General features: G+C 43.1%; 1 long non-coding RNA gene across 1 annotated transcript; it reads right to left on the bottom strand.

Moving 5' to 3' along the window:
* Positions 1–884: 884 nt before the first annotated feature.
* On the bottom strand, positions 885–4,088 carry LOC128322638 (uncharacterized). The gene is made up of 2 exons (XR_008305837.1): positions 3,675–4,088; positions 885–2,268 (listed from the first exon to the last, which is right to left on the bottom strand). It is a non-coding gene; the product is annotated as an uncharacterized LOC128322638 (long non-coding RNA).
* Between the last annotated feature and the right edge of the window lie 12,351 nt (positions 4,089–16,439).

Here is a 16,439-nt window from a genome sequence, read left to right as displayed (position 1 = left end):
ACTTTTGAACCTTTTGTTAAGCCCTCTCGCCAAACACTGGCATTCTATGTTTGGTAAAACACTCTTCACCACTTGGCAGGATGATGCAGGTGATCTGTTTACTACCGTAGATGGTTGCCATGGAGTACATACAAGTTACTGTTTGTGAAAGGTAGCCTGTTCATCCACTTGTTCAATTTAAAGTCTATTCCCAATTCTTTACTTAAAGTTCAATATTAGGAAGCCTCACACTCTCTTCTTCTTTATAAAGAGCACCATGTTCCAAGTGACTTTTCTGCAACATAACATCACAAAAAGCTTGTCTTTTTTCCCCATTTTCAGCGAATCAACTACAGAAGCAGAAATAAATATGGTACTTTCTGCTAGCAAGAGATGCCTTCATTTTCTGACTTGCCAATATGGCAGTACTACATTGCTCTCCAGCATACCCTTAACACATCAGTTTAAGAACATCATAATTACCTTCCCACCAACTTCCAGTTATGCTCCTGATATAATGAAGTATCAGGACAGTTCTGCTTTAACAATATAGTTTTAAAGCCCCAGTAAAATAATCAAAACAAAACCTGTGCATGGTCACTTGATCATCATTTTGCTATCAAGGTTAGATCAGTCATTCATTTTTCTTCTTCCTCACTGTGCAATTTCCTGCTGTACAATACATTATGCATGCACAGAACTCTTTTAAGAACTGAAATATCAGTCCATAGTGGGTAGACATGCCACATTCCTTTCAATGCAATTTTTGCACTTACTGCTGCAGAGCTTAAGTGTAGAACAATAAGGTTGGGCACATATTTTCTGATAGCACCATTCCACAAGCCAAAGGAGTCCCACCAATTTCAACAGGACACATTTTCGTAAGCAAGATCGGAGCCTTTAAGTTTTACATACAGCAAATACTTTATTAAAACAAATAGGTTGTACATTTTACAATTGCAATGGCTACATACAGTATTTATAATCGCTCAACCATTTGTTAGCACTGAATATTCTGAAGCACCTTTTGCTTGCTGCAAAGAGGATACAATGCCAATTCTTGGTCGGCGGGGGAAAGAGGAGAACAAATTCTGAGATTGGATTCTAAAATTGGATTTTAGATTTATTCTAATAGTTTGTTGTTTCTATGGGATTTGTGATTATCTACATATATGGACCACTTTTCTAAGCTATGGAGATCAGGAAGGCAAACACATGGCCAAGCCTCTAACATACTGAATGATGCCTGCTTGCAATCTGCCTAGTGTCAGTGAATATGAATGGGACGGATGCAAAGGGGGAGGGCAGGGAAGGAATTCTTACCTATATACAGCTGTGTAGAAATACTTTCCTTCTGTCATCACATGCACATTTGCTAAAAATCACATTACTTTTGATTTCCTACTCCGATTGTGACTCCTTTAGCTTGATTTTAAAATTTTCATTAAAAATGAAATAAACTGATGACCATTTTTATTGTAACGAGGGCTAAAAATTAGAGCTATCAAAAATATTTTCCACATGGTGGGACTTGGTTCAGCAGCTTGTAATTTCTGAAAGCCGTTTCCTATGCGGTTCAACCTCGCCATGTTGAGTAAATCTCCAAGGAAGTCATGTTATGCAATTTGTGGAGCAGACACCAAGAACGCCTTTCTATGACTCCTTCAAAGTACAGACTTAGTTCACAGATGGTGTGGCAAGTAGGGCATTCTTGGTGATCATGCAGTTCAATCTGGAGGAGGAGAGCTGGTCTTGTGGTAGCAAGCATGACTTGTCCCCTTAGCTAAGCAGGGTCTGCCCTGCTTGCATATGAAAGGGAGACTAGAAGTGTGAGCACTGTAAGATATTCCCCTCAGGGGATGGAGCCGCTCTGGGAAGAGCAGAAGGTTTCAAGTTCCCTCCCTGGCAGCATCAAGATAGGGCTGAGAGAGATTCCTTTCTGCAAGCTTGGAGAAGCCGCTGACAGTCTGTGAAGACAATACTGAGCTAAACAGACCAATGGTCTGACTCAGTATGTGGCAGCTTCCTATGTTCCTGATCTTATGCATCTTTACTCAGAAGGAAGTTCCACTGTGTTCAATGGTATTTACTTCCAAGTAAATTGCCCAGGATTGCAGCCCTAACTATGCAATGAAATAGACTATTTTTTGAAGGTGCAGCAATTTATGTAGCAAGTCATCCCACCCCATTTTGCATGTTGTCTATACAGAGGCTGGTAGAACTTCAGCGGTGAAGATTCCCTGGTCTTCAAATCTGGCAGCAACGCTGACTTCATCCATGGCTCAGCACCTTCGGGTGACAGAGCAAAATGACCAAACAATAGCAGATACAGCATCTTCACATGCAAGCATAAATATATCCCTTTATGTCTCTCTCCCACTATTTGCACCATGTGCAGACACTGTTTGGGATAAAGGATGGGAGGGAATTAAAATGCACACTACCACCAATGTAGGTTCTCACATTTTTACTGCAGACTTATTTAAGTGCCACATAAGAACACCCTTACAGCCAGATCCTTTACATACTCCGGAGGAACTTAATTCTTTGTAAACACACTAGTAACATCCCCTCCCTTCAAATTCCAGCTACAGCTTGTCTACATAAGAGCTTGCTTATCATCAGCAGAGGCAGGCATGAGCCTGGTGGATCGATAACCCAATGTGACTCCAAGTCATGAGATCAGCTTAAACGTCATTTACTTATATTTGGACTTCTTTTGCTTGCCTGTGGCTGAACATTTGGCAACTACTGCCATCAACTTCATCTCTGCATTCATAAGATAGTAGTGGTCTCTTCTAACTAGGATTAGTTTAAGTGAGAATTACACTAATTTTAGTTGTAATGCAGAAATTATCACCTGGGCTCAAGTTCCAACTCATACACAAACTCTGAGTCACCATCACCTGCGGGAATAATCTGTATTGTGGATGAGTATAATGTTGCAGTTCTTAGATGATCCCTATTCAGACATTACAGTGTAAGCACATATAGGTACAAATGCAGCTGTTTGCATTTCTTTAAAAAGTAAATTTGGGCACAGGGCACCTCAAATGCACAGTATAGATGTATATGCACTGAATAAAGTGAGTGAACTGTATGTGCATACGCTGTACACAGTTTGCACACCAAACATGCAAAGAGAGCTATGGAGCTTGTAAAAAGGACCTATCCTCACTGCTGCAATCCATACATTTGGTCACCACATTGCATTTCATCATGAAATCCTAGTGCAGCTGGTGCAGAACATTCCATAGAATATGGAAACATAAAAGGGTGCTAGTTTTATTTGCTATAGGTGGGGAAGGAAGCCATCTTACGAACAGGCAATTTTAACTGGCGTCAGCTCCATTACGGAGACAGATAGTCCAGGCTCAAATAGTTACACATTCAGAACCCTCCACAAAGCTACTGAAATACGAATAGATCTTAGCACTGCTGGCATTTATAGCTGCCACATTTTTATGGCAGGACCCCTATACCTTTAGAAATTACACGGCAGGCAAAAACCCAACAGGGCAAGCTTTCCCCATCACATCATCATGCTGCGTATAGTGCACCTGTTGATTTGCAGCTTCGGGGCAAATCACGAGCCCCGGCCAAAAAAGCGCTGTCGGGACTGCCTTCGATTGCCTTTCCCTCAACAAGCCGGTCACTTGCCCGCCCTCTCCACATACTCCAGCACGGTTGCTTACCCCGCTCCCTTGTGCCGGGCAATGCTCCTCCTCCTCCTCCCGCTGCTGGCGCGACTAGGCCAAGGAGGAAACTAGATTCCAAGCAGCTGCAGCTCCTGCTTGTGCCTCCTCCCCACACGGCTTAGCCCGGGCGCCTTGTACGTGCACCACCACTCAAGTGCTACTGCCATTCAGCCTCTCCCCGGCGGTCGGAGGGAGCAAAGAGGCTGCGCCAAGTCCCGAGGGGCGCTTGGCAGCGCCAGCGCGCATAATCCGGCAGCTATCGACGAGCAGCAACGGAGCCATTCCTAGGCTGTGCCTTGTGCAAACCTTAAGTCCGGGAGTGCTCATTAAGAGAGTCAGCGGAGGAGGAGGAGGAGGAGGCGGGGGGGGGGCGAGCAAGAACACAATAAGGACGAGGAAGACACACGTGGCTCCCGGAGGGGGTGGAGGAGTGGCGCACACACCGCCCACGCCCGAAACGGGAGGGAAGACAGAATCCCGGATTCAAGCGTTCGCACACATAGTTTTACCCAACCCTGGGTGGGTATGTGTGTTACGTTTGCAGTCCGAACCTGATCATTACTCGGAAGTAAGGCCCATCGTGAGTTTAATCAGGCTTATTTCTAAATAAATGGCTTAGGATTGTAGCCTTGCAGCCCGATCGCCTGCAAGTTTGCTCTCTTGGTAAGTTCCCCTGAATTTCCTAGTAAATGTGCTTAAGGATGCTTTCTTCTGTGCTTATTTGGAAATAAGTCGCATTATATTTAGTGAGGTTTCCTGTTAGGAAAGTGTGGCTAGAATTGCAGCGTGCAGTCCGATCCCACGCGCGCTTAGGCACATTGACTTCAATAGATTTACCTAAATGCGCTGGGCTGTCCTTTTTAGAAAAGAGAAAAACCGATAGTTTCTAAGGCACACATTTTTCACGTGGAAGTCGCACCATGTGTGCAAGTTGCAGCACCATCAGCTTTGATCACTAACCCCTTTTGCCACTCTTTCCCCTTTTTGACTGTGGTTCTGGGTGTAAAAACAGCTGCATGATAGGCAGAACTGCTGCTGCTTCTCCCCCCCCCCCCCATTGCTGTATTTCCATGTTAGGAAATAGAAAGGTTTCAGCTGTTGAAACTGTCATGCAGCTGCTAAAGGCTCAAGAACTCTGGCAGAAAATAATGACCCCAAACACCTGGTTGGTAAAGGATTTTTGCTGCATCCCTGCCAGAATTTAAGCCAGGGGCTCATGCCTGGAACTTGTCTTCAGACTAGGCACATGTGAAGTAATAATACGATAGTGCCTCTGACCATGTGCTGGATGCGTGCATTTCTCACCCTGAATGACCACACAATCCACCGACCCACCCACCCTCATTGGACTAGGGTCAGTATTCATGGGTCAGAACGCAAAACCTCTAAGGATTGTCCGGTTTTGAAATTAAGCAAAACCATAACTGCAACATCCTTGCTTGCTTCCTGCACAAAAGCTAGAGTTGCAGACTTGGGTGTGATCTTTAATTAAATTGCATATGCTGTGAGTACTTTTCAAGTACATTGAAGCAATGAGCTGTGAGCTATGACTCTCCCTAGGTGGTTTTAGGAAAATGAGACTCTCAGACTAGCCTACCTTAAATGGTTGCTTTGAGGATATGCTAGTCCCATTTTTGCTATCCCTTCTGTGAGTTTAACAGCAGCCTGAAACACAGATATTAAATAGATAAAACTTTTCCTGGCATAAATAAGTGGTGGGGAAAGATTCACTGACTAAATCATTGCTGTATGTCAGGCTGTTGTTTAAGGCACAGGGAAAGAGACAGTTAAAAGGTGGCAGCTCAAAACCACACATATTGCTTTGTGATTTGGTATTTTATCTTTTCGTTTTCATAAACCACCTTCAGAATTGTCAGTTGACTGAATTGGAAGGTGGGATATAAACATCTTAAATATAGAAAAGGTTTATTTAAGTCCATGTATAATGGTGATCTATCTACATCCAAACCATATGCTGAAGATAAGAATGATGAAATTCTACACATCTAACATTAATCTATAAATAATAATAGGAAATATCTCACACCCTATAATGTTTATATTTGAGTGAACAGTTAGCCCTTTACCACATTGTTAATATTTTTCAGTGGATGTTACCAAAAATTCTGACTTCACATCTGAAAGAACATTCTAGATTTCCCCCAAAGTGGGGGTATGTCCCCTTCCTATTATATTCCTCTTATGCCCAAAGTGGGCATAATAGATTTCCCCAAAACTTTCCAGTAGGATTTCTTTACCACTCAGTATACATCTGCAAGAAGGTGTTTGATATTTTGAAAAATGGAAATCCCATACACTATCAAAAACTTTCAACAGAAATAAATTTTGTATGATCAGCAACAAAATGGATAAATAAGTGTATAACAAAGACATCTCATGATTTTACCGAATAAATCAAATGGACATGGTTGTCTAGAGTTCTTTACTGGGAAACAACTGCATTTGAATGACACATAAGTAGATGGCCTTTTTACACACAAAACATTGTAACATACGTATCTTTACAAAAATAAATTAAAAGGTTTTTGAAAGAGGAAATATATATCATACATATACTTGGGCCCCACTGATTCACACACTCACTGTGGTGTCAACATTATTAAGAGTCCTGAAGTTTAATACATGTACAGTCCAAGACACACTGATTACTAGAAGAGCTGAGGGAATGTAATATTTGTAGATTTCTCTTTTAAAATGGCATAATCCCTAATACTCTGACTACTAGAGAACTATAATTGTCTTCACAAATTACCTTCCCGCATTTACTGAATGTGTGGAGTGGGAATATACATGTGTGCCCCCTAGAGATGACCCCTCAGCTGATGCATCTGTTGATCATACTCTGGGACATGTTGATATGTATGCAGCATCATTTGTCTGCAAAGAGGAGGAACTCTCCCAGTGTTTAGTGCTGACCTTCACAGACAAGCACTGAATTTGGGGAAATCCAGGCCAGGGTGTGTGGCTAGTGGCGCATTGATGTGGTATATTCAGCTAGCGGAAACATTCCTGTCCGTCCGTCCCCCCCCCCATGCATTCAATGAACATGACAGAGTAACTTGTGAAGAGGGCTAAAAAAGGTGAACATTTGTCCCTCGTTTGTAAAAAACAGAGGATTCAAAGACCAAAATTGTTTGTGTAAAAGGTAAAGTGTGCCGTCAAGTCGATTTCGACTCCTGATGCCCACAGAGCTCTGTGGTTTTCTTTGGTAGAATGCAGGAGGGGTTTCCCATTGCCTCGTCCCGCACAGTATGAGATGATGCCTTTCAGCATCTTCCTATATTGCTGCCGCCCGATATAGTACCATTGGAGATTTGAACCGGCAACCTTCTGCTTGTTAGTCAAGCATTTCCCCGCTACGCCACTTAAGGTGTACTTTCTGAAAAAAGAGAAAATATTAAAAATCTTTCTCTAGAAATGGGGTCAGGAACTGTACCCCCAAATGGTTCTGGTACTTTTAGAGTCAGTTGGCATATGTGTAGTCCAAGACCCAGTGAAGGTCTGAAAAGTACATTTGTAAGTCTCTCCCTAGAAATGGCAAGAAGTATACTCCCAAATGATTGTTACTTCCAGAGCATCCAGAAAGCTGAAATTTGGCAAGATACACTGATAATTACAAGGATCTGAAAGAGGGACATTTGTAAGACTCTCTTTAAAAATGAGCAAACTATGTACCTGCAAATGGTTGTCATACTTCTAGGCCATCCCAAAAGTAGAGATTTGGTACACAGAGCAAAACACACTGATTACTAGAAAAGATTGGAAATAAGACATTTTGTATCTGTCAGTTCTGACTTGGGGCATGACTTTTACTGTATTTCTGAAAGGATTCCAAATTTAAGATGAGCCCCTTAAAAATAGAGGTGTAGGTTTTATCTATATTTACCCCCAAAGAAAGGGACTCTGAATTTACAATGATCCCCTGATTTCTAACATAAAAGAACTTGGGGGAGAAACCTAGTATTGGACTCAAGTAAATACAGTACTTCAAAACAGAGGTTAGCAAGCATACCAGCAGAGAGTAAGTCAAGCTGCATGGAGGCTCTGGGCTAAGGGAGCTTAGCCCACTTCCCAGTGATCGTGGGAACCATGGGGCTTGCAGGTGAGTCTTGTGCTCCCAAGGTGGCTAGCCCACCTAAGCCACCCTCCCCTTAAATGAGGTGAATGGAGCGCGCGCTCCGTTAACCTCATTTTGTTGCTCGTGTGTTACTGTGGTGTGCGGCAACACATGAGTATACCCTCAGCCGGGAGGCTGCTAGAAGCCTCCTGGGCTCAGAGGTCTTTCCAGGATGCCCGACGTGCTCGTGTGGGGCATCCTGGAACTTCTGGGGGCCGCGTGGCCTCTGATCCCCGCAGCTCCTGCCGGCTCTGTGACGCAGTCGGCAGTCGTGTGGCTGGCCGATCCAGCCACCCAACTATGAGCGTCTGCAGGGCATCTGGTGTCTACGAGCATCTGGCTAAGCCTGCTCTCCCTGCAGAATCCCTTCAGGCATTTCACACATGTTGTGGAAGCGCCTCAATGTCTCCTTAAGCTTTAGATTTAGGGAGGGGCTGCTTCCAAGAGCAGCCAGAAACACAGATCTATGCTTATGGAACACAAGCTTCATTTACTTGTATCTATACTATATAACTGGCCATATCCTACCCCAGCACAGCATCCCTCCACTGGCTGTTGTTTCTTTTACACTGTGAGCCCTCTGTGGACAGGGAACCATCTTACTTATTTTTCTATGTAAACCACTTTGAGAATTTGGGTTGAAAAGTGTTATATAAATACTTGTAGTAGTAATCAACTTGTAGTTGTTTATCTCAATGTTTGAGCTTCACTCAGTCACTTATGGAAATACCAAAACTGTAAAAGTATTTCCATCCCATATTGAAGGTTTAAATTTTGTACATAGAAGTCCAGCTGTAACAGACTAAAGCCTTTGTCTCAGAGCAGCTCATGTGAGGGGGGAAATGCTGAATCATCCCTGGCAAACTGTCTGGCTGGGTTTTTCATAAAACTAATCTGTATTTCCAGTAGGATTAAAATGCTGCCACCTCCAACCCTCTTATCAACAGAGCTTGAACCTCCCAGGGCTTGGGGTGGAATCCCAGGGGAAACTCACTCTATTTTGCTGTTGGATAGGTACAAAAACCTTCCACATGTAGGCCTACACGTGATGAGAAAACTGATAGCTGCTGAGCGCTTGAGGGCGCTCCAGAAAAATCCCCTTTCCGCCCTCCCTTTTTCTTGAGTTACCAACTCTGAGAGGCTTGTAAATAGAAAAGAACAAAAGAACAGACTGCTTCCATCTGAAGCTTTTCAATTTTAAATACACTCAAAAATACTTAGTAGGTTACGAAAATAGGTTGTCTTAGGCTTTAGTTTCAGGTTGCATTTAGGCACGCTTAAAAGTTTACAGAGTCTTTTGCAATGTCCTGGGTGGATTGGGCGTAGGCTAGTGTATCTTATTTTAATTACGTTGCAGGTAAACTATAAAAGAACAGTATCAGGAATATGCAAAGCACATACACAAAGAAATATATGTTTCTGATGCAAAATCTGACTAACAGTCTGTCCCCTATGCTGAATCCTCTTTTCCTTGAAAACTCACCCAACACCTGATGAGAATCAAGCTTCCTGCAATCCTGTCTTTCAAGGATCTGTAGTTATTCCATAAGAGAAACCTCCATGCTGGCTTTGACCATGAGGGAGCAAAAACTCCATGCTCTCCATTAATAGGGATGTGCACAGAACTGGCACGGGGAAGTTGAAAGGGTGAGGGGATAACTGTAAGGGTGAGGGAGGGTGCACTTACTCCTCCCGCCACTTCCCCCCCAGTGGCGCTCCATTGTAAACTAGTCCAGCGGGCTGGCAGCGTACCTCCCTGCTGCCCCGTCCCCTCGTTGGACCAGAAGTAAACGGAAGTATCTGGTGCATGTGCCCGACGTGCGCACATGCACTGAGTACTTCTGCTTACTTCCGGTCCAACAAGGGGACAGGGTGGCAGGGAGGTACACTGCCACCATGGCGGACTGGTTTACAATGGAGCACCAGCGGGGGGAAAGCGGCGGGAGGGGTAAGTGCACTCTCCCCCACCCTTAAAGTCATCCACCCTGCCTTCAAACGGGCAGAACTACTGGTTCCATGCACATTCCCAGTCACTAAACATTTCCACACCCGCTTCTCCAGAACAGACTGTCCTCCTTGTTTCCAGAATTCCCAGCAACTGCTTTCTAGGTCCCATCCACCTGCTGTACTGATTGGATGCCCTGGAGTTCACCAGCCTGTCAGTTGAGACAAGAGTTCACTCCCTGTTAACTCTTTAGAGGGAGGGGAGGCTGATCACTACACCAACATACAGTGTTCTCTCTAAATTTCTTCATCTATGTGCGGAATGTGTTTTATTCTGGGAGGCAGTATCAAGGTAGTATGTGCACAAATCCCTTCAGAGTGAGGCCTTCCTGATCCCACCCTAGGTATCTAAAATTAACTGAGCGGACGACAGAAAATGTGTGAGTGCACCCCTTAGAAGGAACAGTGCCAACATATCCTGATTTTCAAAAATTTTGAAAATGAGATATTGTCTCTCCCCCTTGAAGCTTGGGAGAAGAATCACATTGCAGTTTTTGTGTGCACAATTATCTGTACATATGTACATGTTTTTTGTGTGAATGACAGTACATGTATTTGTTTTAAAGGTGAACCTGGGTACAGGCCCCCTCAAGTGCAAGGTGCAGCTAGGAAGTATACTACTGTAAATGGGTGGAACATAATGTGTGAATAACTCTATGCGCATACAGTTCTGTACATACATACACTGGATGTACATTGAACATAATGTTTGGATAGGGCTGAAGTCTGCCTTAACTGTGCCCAGCACTCCAACACCAAGTAAGTCAAGTCACATCTTATGTTCAGCATATATACAGTTGGTACAGTGTACACATGCACAGATCTGTATGCTCATACAGTTATTCACACAGTATGTTCAGTGCACATACAGTAGTAAGCTTCTGTCTGTATATGCATTTAAGGGACTCTGTATTCAAGTTCAATTTTTAAAGGAATGCAGGTTTAGACATTCACACAAAAGCATGCAGATGTGTACATTCAGCTGTACTTGTAATGTCTGAGCAAGGCTATAGATGAGGTAGAATGTTGGATGTGGGAATTTCTCTCATGGACTTTAAGCAACTTCAGATTGTGGAAGTGGGAAATTTGCAGTGACAGCCAGGAACGTATGTCAAGACAACAGGATAAGCCACACAAGCTTCACAAAAATATCTTCGTTCATAAAAATTCTGTTATTGGAGGTGGGGATTTGAAGTGGCAGCTAAGAACACAAGCATCTATGCTTGCAGAAGGCCTGCTATATTTACTAGTAGACACACAGCTAAGGCGACTAGGGGGAAGAGAGAGGCCTCTTGCCCTTTATAGATTGCAGCAATGGTTTGTATTTGCATGCGTATCAGAGGGTCTCATCATCTGTCCCTTTAAAGTTCAGAATTGCTGTTAGAATTTGTCCTTCTAACAAAGGATATTTTGAATTGAACCATCGTTGATGAAGAAGCTGTGTGGCGGAGTTGCTGGCAAGTAGACAGCTCACAGTCTGGTAACTGAAGGTGTGCATCATTGATCTTGTAAATGGAGGATCATGCTGCTTGTACTGGCAGCTTCCTGAGGAAGGGGGAGGAGAAGGGGGAGATGTGAAAGTGGGTCAGGAATGTAACTAGACCCTTCCCCCGTTTCAGAGGTGGGCAACACTGCCTTAGCAATGGAAAGCAGGCGTTATACCATTGATGTTCCCCAGTCATGCTGGCTGATGGTTACCAAGGGATTCTGAAGGATGTGTTTCCCTGTGACCCTTGGATAAGGGGGTGGGGGACAGTAGTTGCCTCAGCAACCAAGTTTAGCTTGGATGCAATGATGCAGTAAATATCCTAGGTGAGCTTTTCTAAATGGAGGAGGAGGAGGAGGACGCTGAGAGTGGGACATGCCTGAAGCAATATTTGAAGCTCTCATATAAGCATTTTGCCCAGAGGCCTTCAGCTTCAGAGCATCCAATTTCTTGCTTGCTGTTATTCTTACTCTCAGTTTTCCTGCCCCGATAAACCAATTCGAAAGTAGTTTACAGAAACCGAGTGCCATTTTCCATGCCCTGTAGACACACCCTCAGAGTGGCCGATTGAATGTGTTACAGAACTGTGCCTTGAGCATTTCTTGAAAAGCTGGTTAGGCAAACCAGCTTACATTCATCAGGAAGGAGGGGGCGGAGGAACCAAAAATGCATAGTCTAAAAAAATTCCTTTCTAGCTTGGTGCTGCTATAAGGTATCTTCCAAGAACTCTTAGATGTCCTTCAGTCCTGGAGTTGGATTGGAGAGACCCGGGTGCAAATCCCCACTAAGCTATGAAGTTCACTTGATTGCCTTTGACAAATCACTGTAGCTCTAGTCAAAGATTATGCTGTTCTTGTGTGAATGGTTTACATACTTTCACTTCAAAAGTGAACCTGAGTATAGAGCCCCTCAAACAGAAATAGAAAGTGTACATTCTTGTGATGATCAGAATCCTGGACTGAACTTCCCAAGGACAGGATACAAATGTAATTAGATAATTATTTTTAAGGCAGCACCTTGTTCGAAAGAGGAAGGAGGACTTCATATTTCAGAATAACATTGTTCCACAAAATTATAAATAATAGGAACATAGGAAGCTGCCTTATACTAAGTCAGACCACTGGGCTGACTCAGTTTACTGTTGTCTATACCAGTGAGTCCCAACCTGGGTTCCTCCAGATGTTGAACTACAACTCCCAGCATCTCCAGCTACAATTTGTTATGGCTGGGGATGCTGGGAGTTGTAGTTCAGTAACATTTGGAGGGACCCAGGTTGGGAACCACTAGTCTACACTGACTGGCTTGTGTAGACCTGTGTCTCTCCAAGGTTTCAGGCAAGAGTCTTTCCCAGCCTTACCTGAAGATGCCAAGGACTGACTCTGGAACCTTCAGCATGCAAAGCATACACTACCAATGAGCTACAATAACATCCTCTTAGTAGTACTATTATTTTATGCAGTTAATAGGCTTTTGAATTGTTCAGCAGTGCTTTATTGGCTTTGTCCTCACAGCAGTGCCATAGGTCATTAAGTTTTCCATTTTATATGTAGGTAAGGAAGGAAACGGAGGCAACACGTGACTTGTGAAGGCTCGACAATGGATGCATGATAGAGACAGAGCTCTCAAACTGCTCTGTAGTAGCAAGGGGATGGCAACAGGTGTAGTCACTCATGGCACAACTCTTAAGAAACGGTGATTTTCACACTTTTTTGTGCTGTTAAGCACTTTTGAGCATTTTAGATAAAATGGAAAGACGTAATACAAATACTTATACCAAATAAATAACAGTAGGGTGAGGGTTGCAGCAGGGGCTAATAAAAGAAAGTTGGCCATGAGCGGAGTTGGTCGTGCCCTGTTTTCTTCTTGGCAGGGAACAGACAATGCCTGCCTTCCCTCCTCCATGTTGTTGGAAAGAACCGGATTTTCAAAGTATCCCACAAGTTCACATGGGGAAGAGGAGGGAGAATCCACATGCAGTGCTCTGGAACTGTAGAACTGCAATTGTCATTTTTGCTCAAAAAGTGAAGATGGAGGGGAGGGACAGAAATGTCTAGCATGTAGGCCTTGTTCCATGTTGGCAGTCAATAAATGTAATAAATGAATAATACTCTAAAATCTAGCTTGCTAGCCTCTGAGCCTGCACTGGCCATCAAAAACTCCATGGACTTCTATCTGTGGTGTCTCTTACTTCTGAACTTTTGACCTGGCAACCCTATTACTTTTCTATTTGTGGCTGCTCCCAGCGTGAGAAAGTGAAGGGGACACTTGTGAAACTATGCTCGCTCACTCTCTCTCCCTGTCTGGATCCTGCTAGGAAGTCTGAGATTGCTGGAACATGGGGCTAGGAAAAGGTGCTGACTTTGGATTCATTCAGCTAAGACAATGCATATTCATATTGATTAGCCTAGGGCTCTTCCCCTCCCCTGCATGGCTGAGGGGGAATGAGGAGGAGGAGGCTTTTGGAGTTGCTATTGTGAATTAGAACTATAAACTTCTGTCAGATTGATTAAAAAAGAGCAATTGTGAGGCAGTGTTAAGATTTGGGTTGATCTTATTGACATCTGGGGACAAACAGAGTATGTAGTTAATAAGACATTATTTTGTAGGCAAATCAGCCTTCTAGACAAGTTGTTCAGAAAGTGCTCATTTATTTTCTAAGTGTGTCTATACTTCAGTTTCTTGGGAGACAGACTTTTCATTCTTCAAACTATCCCATAGTTTCTGATACCTTTTGCTTATGTTTGCTCAGGCATCTGTTATGGTGCTTAAGATGCTTAACTAGTTTTACCTTCAGTTCACAAAGTAAGTAGATATAAAATTAAGCTATGAATTTCTTTGTGAAGAACACATACTTCAACTCTCTCATTCCCTTCAGTTCACTGGTAAGGGAATTACCCCGTACATGGACTGAATAAAGGAAATACTATTTAATCATATGTTCCAAGTTCTTAATGTTACTTTTTCACTATGTTAATTTTATTTCTCTTGAATGTTCTTCTGGATAACCTGCTTCACTTTTTGTACTACTTGCTTCACTTTTGTAGTGTTCACGGTCACATGCATAATTCAATTGTGATCTGATTACTCATATTTATCCCATTTTGTTCACAAATAATTGTGAACAAACTTACATAAAAGTTCAATTCAACAAAATTATAAGTTCAGAAGGAAATGTGTATGAATGAAGGAAAGGAAGAAAAATGCCCTTTGATGACAAGAGATGAATTTTATTTTAATATTTCAGTGAGGGGGATCCAAAATGCATATTTCTGAATTAACAATGAAGGTGAAAACAATGTCGTTTCCCTGAAATGTTCTGTAGGAAACAATGACAGTTTAAAAGATCTTCATAACTCTTTAATAAATATCCTTCGTTTTAACTTCTGTGGGAACTAGTCTAGTAGCTCGTTTTCAAGTAGGTTCATGCCCTTAGGCTCCTACTTAGAGATGAATCATATTGCTTTATTTTTATAAGGCTATTGTACATTTTAGTGGAAGTAATCAGTTGCTGCAAAAAAGTAGGATTCAGAGCCAAAACAGCTGCCAAATGCCTTTTGGTTTTCATTTTAAAAAAAACCAAAAAACACCTCGTTTCTTATTTCAGAACAAAGTCCCAGGTTAGTGTATGGGATCCAAAAGGCCATTGTCAGGGACCATCCAAATGTAATAAAGGGGATTCCTCAGGGGAGGAGTCAGAGGTGAGTGACATTTCCAACCCAGACTGAGGCCCTCTCAACTCTATCCCTCACAGCTCTGGGTGCGGCTGCACCAGTGGAGGAGCTTGCTCTGGAAATCCTTGACCTAGCCACCATTGTGGAACTGCCTTCATCTTCGCCCAGTTGCCAGGAATAACACTGCCACTAAAGCTGGATTCAGATGCAGTAGCAGTACTGTACTGCTTGACTGGCAGCCAGCAGGGTTGGTCAAGAAGGATCTCCTCATGAGACAGAGACCTCTGAGGTGGAGGACACCAGAGTATGTCCACCTGGAAGGAATGAAGCCCAATTCAGACATTATGGTGTACGAGTGTACAGATGTCTGTACTCTCACACATCTGTTTGTGTGAATGACTCTATCTGTGTTCATTTTAAAAGTGATCCTGAATATAGGCCTTTCAACTGCATTATATTTAAATCAAAATAAAAAATATTTTTTTTAAAAAATACGGATTGGAAGGGTACTTCTGTACTTGCGTTCAGCATAACATGTGAATGACTGTACCTGTGTACAGATCTGTGTAACTTGTACGAATGTTGAACATAATGTCTGAATGGGCATGAGCCTTCCAGATCCTATTTAAGAGTCTCAGTTGCAGCCAGCCACTGCTGGTGCAACAGCCCTCTCTGACTGTCCTCACCCACTGCTGCCTGCTTTGACCAGTTCCTACAGGTGAAGCTCAAACAGCCATGCATACACCAGAACCTTTCAGGTCCCTATTTCAACTGCAGCCCCCTGTGCTCCCTGAAAAGGCACTGTTGTAGGCCAGAGTCTCTCTCAAATGGCATGTGATATAGTAAAAGGTGCTGTAGCCAGAAGGGGGATAAAGACAGATGTTCCATGTGCTAAGGAAGAACCTTAGTCACAAGATGCACAGAGCTCTTTGGATCTGAGCCAACGCTCACAAACATGTGTACCTTGAAATGACTTTGGCTTGCTTTGCAGGGTTTTGGACATTGGAAACCAACTTTGGAAACATGAGAATTTCAAAAGCAGTTTTCAATGTGGCATGGTAGGAGCTGAAGTTCACAAATATGCATTATGTTTCCCACCTTCCTCTAAAGTGCACAGGGCAGTGTACATGGGGTTCTCCCCTTTTTCTTCACAACAGATTGAGTAGTTTGAGGGACTACTCTATCAGATTGAGTAGTTTGAGGGACAGGCTGTATTCCCAAGGCTCTATCGTGAACATCAGAGTTGAGCAAGGATTTGAAAGCAGGCCTCATCAGCAAATCCATCTACTATATTCCCTACCCTATACTGGTTATTATAAATGTTGAAAATCCTATTGGCTGTGCCCAAGCTCTTGAGCACATCTACAAGAGGTCTCTAGATGGTGTCCTCTGGATCCAGATATGAGGGTCCCCCCTGTAATTCCAATTCATTCATTCATTCATTCATTCATTCATTCATTTAT

This window comes from Hemicordylus capensis, chromosome 4, assembly GCF_027244095.1.
Source record: "Hemicordylus capensis ecotype Gifberg chromosome 4, rHemCap1.1.pri, whole genome shotgun sequence".
NCBI lineage: Eukaryota > Metazoa > Chordata > Lepidosauria > Squamata > Cordylidae > Hemicordylus > Hemicordylus capensis.
This window is presented reverse-complemented; position numbering and strand designations above follow the sequence as displayed.